The sequence below is a fragment of the Pseudophryne corroboree genome, chromosome 4, assembly GCF_028390025.1.
Source record: "Pseudophryne corroboree isolate aPseCor3 chromosome 4, aPseCor3.hap2, whole genome shotgun sequence".
Taxonomy (NCBI): Eukaryota; Metazoa; Chordata; class Amphibia; order Anura; family Myobatrachidae; genus Pseudophryne; species Pseudophryne corroboree.
In genome coordinates, this window is record NC_086447.1 from 173072586 (window position 1) to 173083906 (window position 11321).

The following is an 11321-nucleotide window of genomic DNA, read 5'->3' on the forward strand; positions in this document are numbered from 1 at the left end:
CCTCCTCACAGATTATCAATTCGTCCCCACTGGAATCCACCATCTCAGCTCCCTGTGTACTTTGTGGAGGCAATTGCTGCTGGTCAATGTCTCCGCGGAGGAATTGATTATAATTCATTTTAATGAACATCATCTTCTCCACATTTTCTGGATGTAACCTCGTACGCCGATTGCTGACAAGGTGAGCGGCGGCACTAAACACTCTTTCGGAGTACACACTTGTGGGAGGGCAACTTAGGTAGAATAAAGCCAGTTTGTGCAAGGGCCTCCAAATTGCCTCTTTTTCCTGCCAGTATAAGTACGGACTGTGTGACGTGCCTACTTGGATGCGGTCACTCATATAATCCTCCACCATTCTATCAATGTTGAGAGAATCATATGCAGTGACAGTAGACGACATGTCCGTAATTGTTGTCAGGTCCTTCAGTCCGGACCAGATGTCAGCATCAGCAGTCGCTCCAGACTGCCCTGCATCACCGCCAGCGGGTGGGCTCGGAATTCTGAGCCTTTTCCTCGCACCCCCAGTTGCGGGAGAATGTGAAGGAGGAGATGTTGACAGGTCGCGTTCCGCTTGACTTGACAATTTTGTCACCAGCAGGTCTTTCAACCCCAGCAGACTTGTGTCTGCCGGAAAGAGAGATCCAAGGTAGGCTTTAAATCTAGGATCGAGCACGGTGGCCAAAATGTAGTGCTCTGATTTCAACAGATTGACCACCCGTGAATCCTTGTTAAGCGAATTAAGGGCTCCATCCACAAGTCCCACATGCCTAGCGGAATCGCTCCGTGTTAGCTCCTCCTTCAATGTCTCCAGCTTCTTCTGCAAAAGCCTGATGAGGGGAATGACCTGACTCAGGCTGGCAGTGTCTGAACTGACTTCACGTGTGGCAAGTTGAAAGGGCATCAGAACCTTGCACAACGTTGAAATCATTCTCCACTGCGCTTGAGACAGGTGCATTCCACCTACTATATCGTGCTCAATTGTATAGGCTTGAATGGCCTTTTGCTGCTCCTCCAACCTCTGAAGCATATAGAGGGTTGAATTCCACCTAGTTACCACTTCTTGCTTCAGATGATGGCAGGGCAGGTTCAGTAGTTTTTGGTGGTGCTCCAGTCTTCTGTACGTGGTGCCTGTACGCCGAAAGTGTCCCGCAATTCTTCTGGCCACCGACAGCATCTCTTGCACGCCCCTGTCGTTTTTTAAAAAATTCTGCACCACCAAATTCAAGGTATGTGCAAAACATGGGACGTGCTGGAATTTGCCCATATTTAATGCACACACAATATTGCTGGCGTTGTCCGATGCCACAAATCCACAGGAGAGTCCAATTGGGGTAAGCCATTCCGCGATGATCTTCCTCAGTTGCCGTAAGAGGTTTTCAGCTGTGTGCGTATTCTGGAAAGCAGTGATACAAAGCGTAGCCTGCCTAGGAAAGAGTTGGCGTTTGCGAGATGCTGCTACTGGTGCCGCCGCTGCTGTTCTTGCGGCGGGAGTCCATACATCTACCCAGTGGGCTGTCACAGTCATATAGTCCTGACCCTGCCCTGCTCCACTTGTCCACATGTCCGTGGTTAAGTGGACATTGGGTACAACTGCATTTTTTAGGACACTGGTGAGTCTTTTTCTGACGTCCGTGTACATTCTCGGTATCGCCTGCCTAGAGAAGTGGAACCTAGATGGTATTTGGTAACGGGGGCACACTGCCTCAATAAATTGTCTAGTTCCCTGTGAACTAACGGCGGATACCGGACGCACGTCTAACACCAACATAGTTGTCAAGGCCTCAGTTATCCGCTTTGCAGTAGGATGACTGCTGTGATATTTCATCTTCCTCGCAAAGGACTGTTGAACAGTCAATTGCTTACTGGAAGTAGTACAAGTGGGCTTACGACTTCCCCTCTGGGATGACCATCGACTCCCAGCGGCAACAACAGCAGCGCCAGCAGCAGTAGGCGTTACACGCAAGGATGCATCGGAGGAATCCCAGGCAGGAGAGGACTCGTCAGAATTGCCAGTGACATGGCCTGCAGGACTATTGGCATTCCTGGGGAAGGAGGAAATTGACACTGAGGGAGTTGGTGGGGTGGTTTGCGTGAGCTTGGTTACAAGAGGAAGGGATTTACTGGTCAGTGGACTGCTTCCGCTGTCACCCAAAGTTTTTGAACTTGTCACTGACTTATTATGAATGCGCTGCAGGTGACGTATAAGGGAGGATGTTCCGAGGTGGTTAACGTCCTTACCCCTACTTATTACAGCTTGACAAAGGGAACACACGGCTTGACACCTGTTGTCCGCATTTCTGGTGAAATACCTCCACACCGAAGAGCTGATTTTTTTGGTATTTTCACCTGGCATGTCAACGACCATATTCCTCCCACGGACAACAGGTGTCTCCCCGGGTGCCTGACTTAAACAAACCACCTCACCATCAGAATCCTCCTGGTCAATTTCCTCCCCAGCGCCAGCAACACCCATATCCTCCTCATCCTGGTGTACTTCAACACTGACATCTTCAATCTGACTATCAGGAACTGGACTGCGGGTGCTCCTTCCAGCACTTGCAGGGGGCGTGCAAATGGTGGAAGGCGCATGCTCTTCACGTCCAGTGTTGGGAAGGTCAGGCATCGCAACCGACACAATTGGACTCTCCTTGTGGATTTGGGATTTCGAAGAATGCACAGTTCTTTGCTGTGCTGCTTTTGCCAGCTTGAGTCTTTTCATTTTTCTAGCGAGAGGCTGAGTGCTTCCATCCTCATGTGAAGCTGAACCACTAGCCATGAACATAGGCCAGGGCCTCAGCCGTTCCTTGCCACTCCGTGTCGTAAATGGCATATTGGCAAGTTTACGCTTCTCCTCCGACAATTTTATTTTAGGTTTTGGAGTCCTTTTTTTTCTGATATTTGGTGTTTTGGATTTGACATGCTCTGTACTATGACATTGGGCATCGGCCTTGGCAGACGACGTTGCTGGCATTTCATCGTCTCGGCCATGACTAGTGGCAGCAGCTTCAGCACGAGGTGGAAGTGGATCTTGATCTTTCCCTAATTTTGGAACCTCAACATTTTTGTTCTCCATATTTTAATAGGCACAACTAAAAGGCACCTCAGGTAAACAATGGAGATGGATACTAGTATACAATTATGGACTGCCTGCCGAGTGCAGACACAGAGGTAGCCACAGCCGTGAACTACCGTACTGTACTGTGTCTGCTGCTAATATAGACTGGTTGATAAAGAGATAGTATACTCGTAACTAGTATGTATGTATAAAGAAAGAAAGAAAAACCACGGTTAGGTGGTATATACAATTATGGACGGGCTGCCGAGTGCCGACACAGAGGTAGCCACAGCCGTGAACTACCGCACTGTACTGTGTCTGCTGCTAATATATAGACTGGTTGATAAAGAGATAGTATACTCGTAACTAGTATGTATGTATAAAGAAAGAAAGAAAAACCACGGTTAGGTGGTATATACAATTATGGACGGGCTGCCGAGTGCCGACACAGAGGTAGCCACAGCCGCGAACTACCGCACTGTACTGTGTCTGCTGCTAATATATAGACTGGTTGATAAAGAGATAGTATACTCGTAACTAGTATGTATGTATAAAGAAAGAAAAAAAAACCACGGTTAGGTGGTATATACAATTATGGACGGGCTGCCGAGTGCCGACACAGAGGTAGCCACAGCCGTGAACTACCGCACTGTACTGTGTCTGCTGCTAATATAGACTGGTTGATAAAGAGATAGTATACTCGTAACTAGTATGTATGTATAAAGAAAGAAAAAAAAACCACGGTTAGGTGGTATATACAATTATGGACGGGCTGCCGAGTGCCGACACAGAGGTAGCCACAGCCGTGAACTACCGCACTGTACTGTGTCTGCTGCTAATATAGACTGGTTGATAAAGAGATAGTATACTCGTAACTAGTATGACTATAAAGAAAGAAAAAAAAACCACGGTTAGGTGGTATATACAATTATGGACGGGCTGCCGAGTGCCGACACAGAGGTAGCCACAGCCGTGAACTACCGCACTGTACTGTGTCTGCTGCTAATATATAGACTGGTTGATAAAGAGATAGTATACTCGTAACTAGTATGTATGTATAAAGAAAGAAAAAAAAACCACGGTTAGGTGGTATATACAATTATGGACGGGCTGCCGAGTGCCGACACAGAGGTAGCCACAGCCGTGAACTACCGCACTGTACTGTGTCTGCTGCTAATATAGACTGGTTGATAAAGAGATAGTATACTCGTAACTAGTATGTATGTATAAAGAAAGAAAAAAAAAACACGGTTAGGTGGTATATACAATTATGGACGGGCTGCCGAGTGCCGACACAGAGGTAGCCACAGCCGTGAACTACCGCACTGTACTGTGTCTGCTGCTAATATATAGACTGGTTGATAAAGAGATAGTATACTCGTAACTAGTATGTATGTATAAAGAAAGAAAAAAAAACCACGGTTAGGTGGTATATACAATTATGGACGGGCTGCCGAGTGCCGACACAGAGGTAGCCACAGCCGTGAACTACCGCACTGTACTGTGTCTGCTGCTAATATATAGACTGGTTGATAAAGAGATAGTATACTCGTAACTAGTATGTATGTATAAAGAAAGAAAAACCACGGTTAGGTGGTATATACAATTATGGACGGGCTGCCGAGTGCCGACACAGAGGTAGCCACAGCCGTGAACTACCGCACTGTACTGTGTCTGCTGCTAATATAGACTGGTTGATAAAGAGATAGTATACTCGTAACTAGTATGTATGTGAAAGGATATGTCCCTATATTCTTTAACCCTCGATGTGATGGCCTCTCAGACGTCTGTGAGTGTAAACCTTTAGCCACAAGGAACATGCACAACACAAGCAGTAAAGATTCACACTGTTTATTGTTCGTTTAACAAAAGTATATAAAAGAAAGGATTTAGGGCGTGTATATCCCAAGTCAATAACTAATTGGACAGAACACAAAAAGGGGCTAACATAACATGATTGGCTAGGAACTGCCGCAGTGGAAGGATATGCATATATGGGCAAGTTTGTATTTCAAATAGGGAGGTTGTTCACACGGTATAAGAAAAAGATAAGAGACAAGGACAGTAGCAAGGAATGTGCTGGAACATTAAGTTCTATAACACAAGCAATTCTATGACATTGAAGCAGAGACGAGCTTTAACCCTTTCAATCCCCTCTTAGAATCATTATTGTTATACTATATGATTCTTGCAAAGCTTACGTCTTTCTGCACACCAATGGCGCAATTTTTAGCCTGAGCGGGAGTTGCAGTAATTGTTGGGCATTTTAAGAAGGGTTAATCGTTGAGTTAATGATGTTCCGTGTTTACCCTTTTCATCTAAGGCTTCAGCGGGCTTATAGCCCCATGGGGTACCTGTGTTCCAGGCAGCCGCGGACCATGAGCTGCAATCATTTCCCCAGTTATGGCCTGTAACGCAAATATAGGGTACCTCGGGGCTTAGGTTGTCTGTGGTGTCAGCGCGGATCTGGTAGTCAACAGACTTTTGGACAGCAGCTAGTTGGGGGAATTGGAAATAATCTAGTATGTAGGTTGCGGTGTATGTGGTGGAAGAGTTATACCATAGTGTCAGTTTCCCTTATTCTGAGTTATATCAACCTCAGTCATTGAGAGGGGAAAATGGGCCAGTAGGGCTATCAAGATAGTCCCCAGGGTAAAGATAGGGGGCAGGTTCTTCATCGTTTTCTGTTCTTCTGTCTTCGCTAGGTGGGAGGTCAGGGCTGTCTGCCCCGGTTCGTACCTCACTGGAATCACTTGCTTCCCTCTCTAGGTCTGGTCTAGGAACCTTTTTTACTCGGGATGCATGGATCCAGGTAGGACTTTCCTCTGTCAGGACTGCTGTTCGGGTAACTGCTACGACCTCTGTCTCTGGACCATAGGTGAAGTCTCCTGGGCTCTTGTTCCTGGGGAGCACCTTCACCACGACTCTGTCTCTGACTTTAAAGGGATGTGTAGGTTCCTGTGGATTCAAAGGGTTTTTACAAACAACCTCATGTTCAATTTCATTCAGTTTTGTTATCAGGGACCTGACATACTCTTCTCTTATAAATTCTAGATCTCCTTCCTGTATCATCAACGGTTTCTTAGCCCAGGGTGTGGGGAAGGGTCTACCCATTAGTATTTCAAAGGGTTCAAAGGGTGAGTATCCTAGAGTTTTCTGTGGGGTCATTCTGATTTCTGCTAGGATAATGGGAAGGACCTGCTTCCACTTGTGGAAGGTACCTCCTGTGGCCTTCCTTAGTTTGTCTTTGAGGGTCCTATTCATTCTTCCTACGACCCCTGAACTCTGCAGGTGGTACGGGATGTGAAACTTCCACTCCACCTGCAGAGCTTTTACTAAGGCCTGTGTGATTTTGGCTGTAAAGGCTGAGCCTTTATCACTATTTATTTGCAGGGGGCACCCCCATCTAGGGATGATTTTCTGTGTTAGGATTCTTGCTACTGTCTTGGCATCCTCTGACTTAGTTAGGAATACTTCTGGCCAGCGAGAGAACATATCTACAATGACCAGGGCATATTCTTGTTTACCTGTACCAGGGATATGGGTAAAATCAATTTGTAAGTGTGTAAAAGGGGTGGTGGGGTATTCAAGATGCTGGTGTTTAGCTTTATTAGGGTTGTTCCTGAGGCAAGTGATGCATCTGCTAACATACTGGTCCACAAGTGATTTGGCATTAGTAACATAAAAATCATTGGTTAGTAGGAGGAGTGTTGTGGCTTCACCACGGTGACCAACACCACGGCACTGGGCAACGAGCAAAGGGGCACTGGACTGGGGTATACAGGGTTTCCCCTCTTTGCAGATTAATCCTGATTTAGGATTTTTTCTGCAGAATTGGGTAAGTCCAGTCGGAGAGATCAGTATTAGTCGCAGCAGCTTGAAGTTGAGTGAGCAGATGGACGCTGTCAAGGGAGGGACATGCTCTAGTGAGTGCAATGAGTTCTGCAGCTTGCGCGGACTGATAAGGTATTGGCAGGGTTTCCAACACAGTGTCAGGGAGGGTGACAATGGCATAGCCAGCCTGGTATGTATTGTCATTGGGCCTACTACAGGAGCCGTCAACAAAAACTATGTCTGCGCCTGGTATGGGAACGGGAGACATGTCAAGTCTGGGAGAAGTTTCAGCTTCAATGGAAGCAGCACAGCCATGTAGGTCGGGTGATTCATCCTCGGGACCTTTCAAGCCTAAAAGGGCATTGAGAATGGGTGCAGGGCCAGAAGAACTAGCAGTGTACTTGATGGTAAGGGTAGGGTTACTCAAAAGGAGTACTTCATATCCACTAAGGCGTTGTGCTGACATGTGCTGTGTGTGCAAGCCTTTAAGTATTGCCAGGACATCATGTGTGGTGTGGAGTACTGTGATGTGGCCTAAAGTGAGGGTAGTGGCCATTTCTGCAACCATTGCACAGGCTGCCAAAGCCCTGAGGCAGGCAGGCATACCTTGCACAGACACTGGCATGACTTTGGAAAAAAAATGCCACGGGGCGCAACTTCCCTCCATGAAACTGTGTGAGCACCCCCGCCATGGTTTTACAATTGTCCCTTGCATATAGATGGAAAGGTAGTACATAATTGGGGAGGCCAAGTGCCGGACTTTTCATCAACATACATTTTAAACTTTCATATGCAGTTAACATTTCTTGTGACCATTGTACAGTTTTAGGTTTGTCCTTCAGTGTGGCTTGTCTCAAAATGTTATCATAATAAGAGCAATCAGATATCCACTGTCTGCAGTAATTTACCATACCCAGGAAGGACAGTAGTTCCTTCTGGGTAGTTGGGGTGACCAGGCCCAATACAGACTGTATGCGTTGTGGACTGACTTTCCTCTCTCCCTGAGTGAGCACAAAACCTAAGTAATCAACATGCTTTTTACACCATTGCATTTTTGTTTTGGACACCTTGTGTCCACATTCACAAAGCCAGTTTAGTAATGAAACACCATCCTCTCGGCAGGCCTCCTCAGTTTGACTACAGAGCAGCAGATCATCTGCATACTGTAGCAGGACTGAACCATGGTGAGGTTGCCAGGGCCCCAATGTGGCCTGGAGACAACAGGTGCGTCAGTAATCTGCACCAGGTAAGTTGTTTACCCTCAAAAGAAAAGGCAAAAAGTAATTGTGTCTGTGAATCTACAGGTATGCTGAAAAAAGGCATTCTTCAAATCAATTACAGAGAAGAACGCAGCATCTGCAGGGATTGCAGAAATGAGTGAGTTTACATCTGGAACAATTGGTGCAATTGGGACAATTAACTGATTGATCGCTCTGAGATCCTGTACAAATCTTATACTGCCATCAGCTTTGGCAACAGGGTTCACAGGAGTACAGTATGGTGATACAATATGTCTGAGAATACCCTGTTGTAAGAATTGCTGTATCATGGGGCGGAGACCTTCTATCTTTTCTGGTGAGAGGGGATACTGCATAGGTCAGAACACAAAACACTGGTTGTTGCACCGCTGTCCACTAAAAAGGGAATTTTACTTCCATTTATAATAAGTGGCAGCAGAGGTGAATCTTTACTATGACGGGTGAGTTGAATAAAGGCTGGGATACCCTCCTCCGGGCCCCGTCAGTGCGCGGGGTCTTTGGAATGTAAGGGGGAGGGAGAGGGTTTTCAAAGATTTTACAGTTTCTCACTTCTTCGCTTCTGTGCTGTTGGGAACTGACATTTTTGTAATCCTCCATATAGAAAGGGTAATTACTGCCTTCCCGTAGGAATGGGTCCTGTCCTGCTTTCTCTGTCCATCCCGCTAAATTATCCACCCATGGGTTAACTAAGTAATACTCTGAGGTAGAGTTGCGGGCGACATACATCTTGCATGTCTCACCAGGGAGGGGCGGGGGATATGTAGTTTTTTTTTTTTTTTTCTCTGACTAGAGCCCATTGTCAGACAGTAATATAAATCAACAGTACAACTTTAAAAGAAAATATCTAAAATTTACAACACTCTACTTACTATATGCATCAGCTAACCAGTTAATTAGTCATTGACAATATCACAATATTATCTGTATAGTGAGAACATGAAATCTTTTGACGTGTACGATACTTACCATTCGTACAAGATGTCAGAAAAATACAGCGTTTTAAACAGGAAGCAGGAAAAGTGTTTGAGTAAAGATATCTGGCAGACGAAAACTTACCAGCCGTCTGGACCAAATATAAGAACTTATCTCACTACAAACATACAAGAATATATAGACGATCAAATCGAGGTATTCTCTACGTTACGTATAGACCCCAGGTCTATTTTTAAGTATCCCAGATACTAACGTCACGTTATGTATAGACTCCCAGGTCTATTTTAAGTATCCCAGATACTAACGTCTTTGGAGAATTGCGCTTGGACCCCTGGTCCCTTCTCAGACGTATCTTTAAGTCCCAGACATTAAAGATGTTTGGTCACGTGTTCCCAGAACACTGACACGGATTCAGCTTCAGTGTATGACCGCAATCCCGTATGGCAAAGACAGACAATAAATTCTCTATCTTTACCATCCAGGGACGATCACTGAATCGCGGACGTAGCCCCCACTTGAAAGGATATGTCCCTATATTCTTTAACCCTCGATGTGATGGCCTCTCAGACGTCTGTGAGTGTAAACCTTTAGCCACAAGGAACATGCACAACACAAGCAGTAAAGATTCACACTGTTTATTGTTCGTTTAACAAAAGTATATAAAAGAAAGGATTTAGGGCGTGTATATCCCAAGTCAATAACTAATTGGACAGAACACAAAAAGGGGCTAACATAACATGATTGGCTAGGAACTGCCGCAGTGGAAGGATATGCATATATGGGCAAGTTTGTATTTCAAATAGGGAGGTTGTTCACACGGTATAAGAAAAAGATAAGAGACAAGGACAGTAGCAAGGAATGTGCTGGAACATTAAGTTCTATAACACAAGCAATTCTATGACATTGAAGCAGAGACGAGCTTTAACCCTTTCAGTATGTATAAAGAAAGAAAAAAAAACCACGGTTAGGTGGTATATACAATTATGGACGGGCTGCCGAGTGCCGACACAGAGGTAGCCACAGCCGTGAACTACCGCACTGTACTGTGTCTGCTGCTAATATAGACTGGTTGATAAAGAGATAGTATACTCGTAACTAGTATGTATGTATAAAGAAAGAAAAAAAAACCACGGTTAGGTGGTATATACAATTATGGACGGGCTGCCGAGTGCCGACACAGAGGTAGCCACAGCCGTGAACTACCGCACTGTACTGTGTCTGCTGCTAATATAGACTGGTTGATAAAGAGATAGTATACTACTAATATTATATATACTGGTGGTCAGGTCACTGGTCACTAGTCACACTGGCAGTGGCACTCCTGCAGCAAAAGTGTGCACTGTTTAATTTTAATATAATATTATGTACTCCTGGCTCCTGCTATAACCTATAACTGGCACTGCAGTGCTCCCCAGTCTCCCCCACAATTATAAGCTGTGTGAGCTCAGCACAGTCAGATATATATATACATTGATGCAGCACACTGGGCTGAGCAGTGCACACAGATATGGTATGTGACTGAGTCACTGTGTGTATCGTTTTTTTCAGGCAGAGAACGGATATATTAAATAAAACAAACAACTGCACTGTCTGGTGGTCACTGTGGTCGTCAGTCACTAAACTCTGCACTCTCTTCTACAGTATCACAGCCTCAGGTCAATCTCTCTCTCTCTCTCTCAACCCTAATCTAAATGGAGAGGACGCCAGCCACGTCCTCTCCCTATCAATCTCAATGCACGTGTGAAAATGGCGGCGACGCGCGGCTCCTTATATAGAATCCGAGTCTCGCGAGAATCCGACAGCGTCATGATGACGTTCGGGCGCGCTCGGGTTAACCGAGCAAGGCGGGAGGATCCGAGTCTGCTCGGACCCGTGAAAAAAACATGAAGTTCGTGCGGGTTCGGATTCAGAGAAACCGAACCCGCTCATCTCTAATATTAATATGCCAATTTAGTGCCCCCCCTCTCTTGTTTTACCCTGTTTCTGTTGTGCAGGACTGCAGGGGAGAGTCAGGGAGCCTTCCTCCAACGGAGCTGTGAGGAAAAAATGGCGCTTGTGTGCTGAGGAGATAGGCTCCGCCCCTTTTTCGGCGGCCTTTCTCCCGCTTTTTTGTGGAAAACTGGCAGGGGTTAAATACATCCATATAGCCCAGGAGCTATATGTGATGTATTTTTAGCCATTTAAGGTATTTTCATTGCGTCCCAGGGCGCCCCCCCCCCCCAGCGCCCTGCACCCTCAGT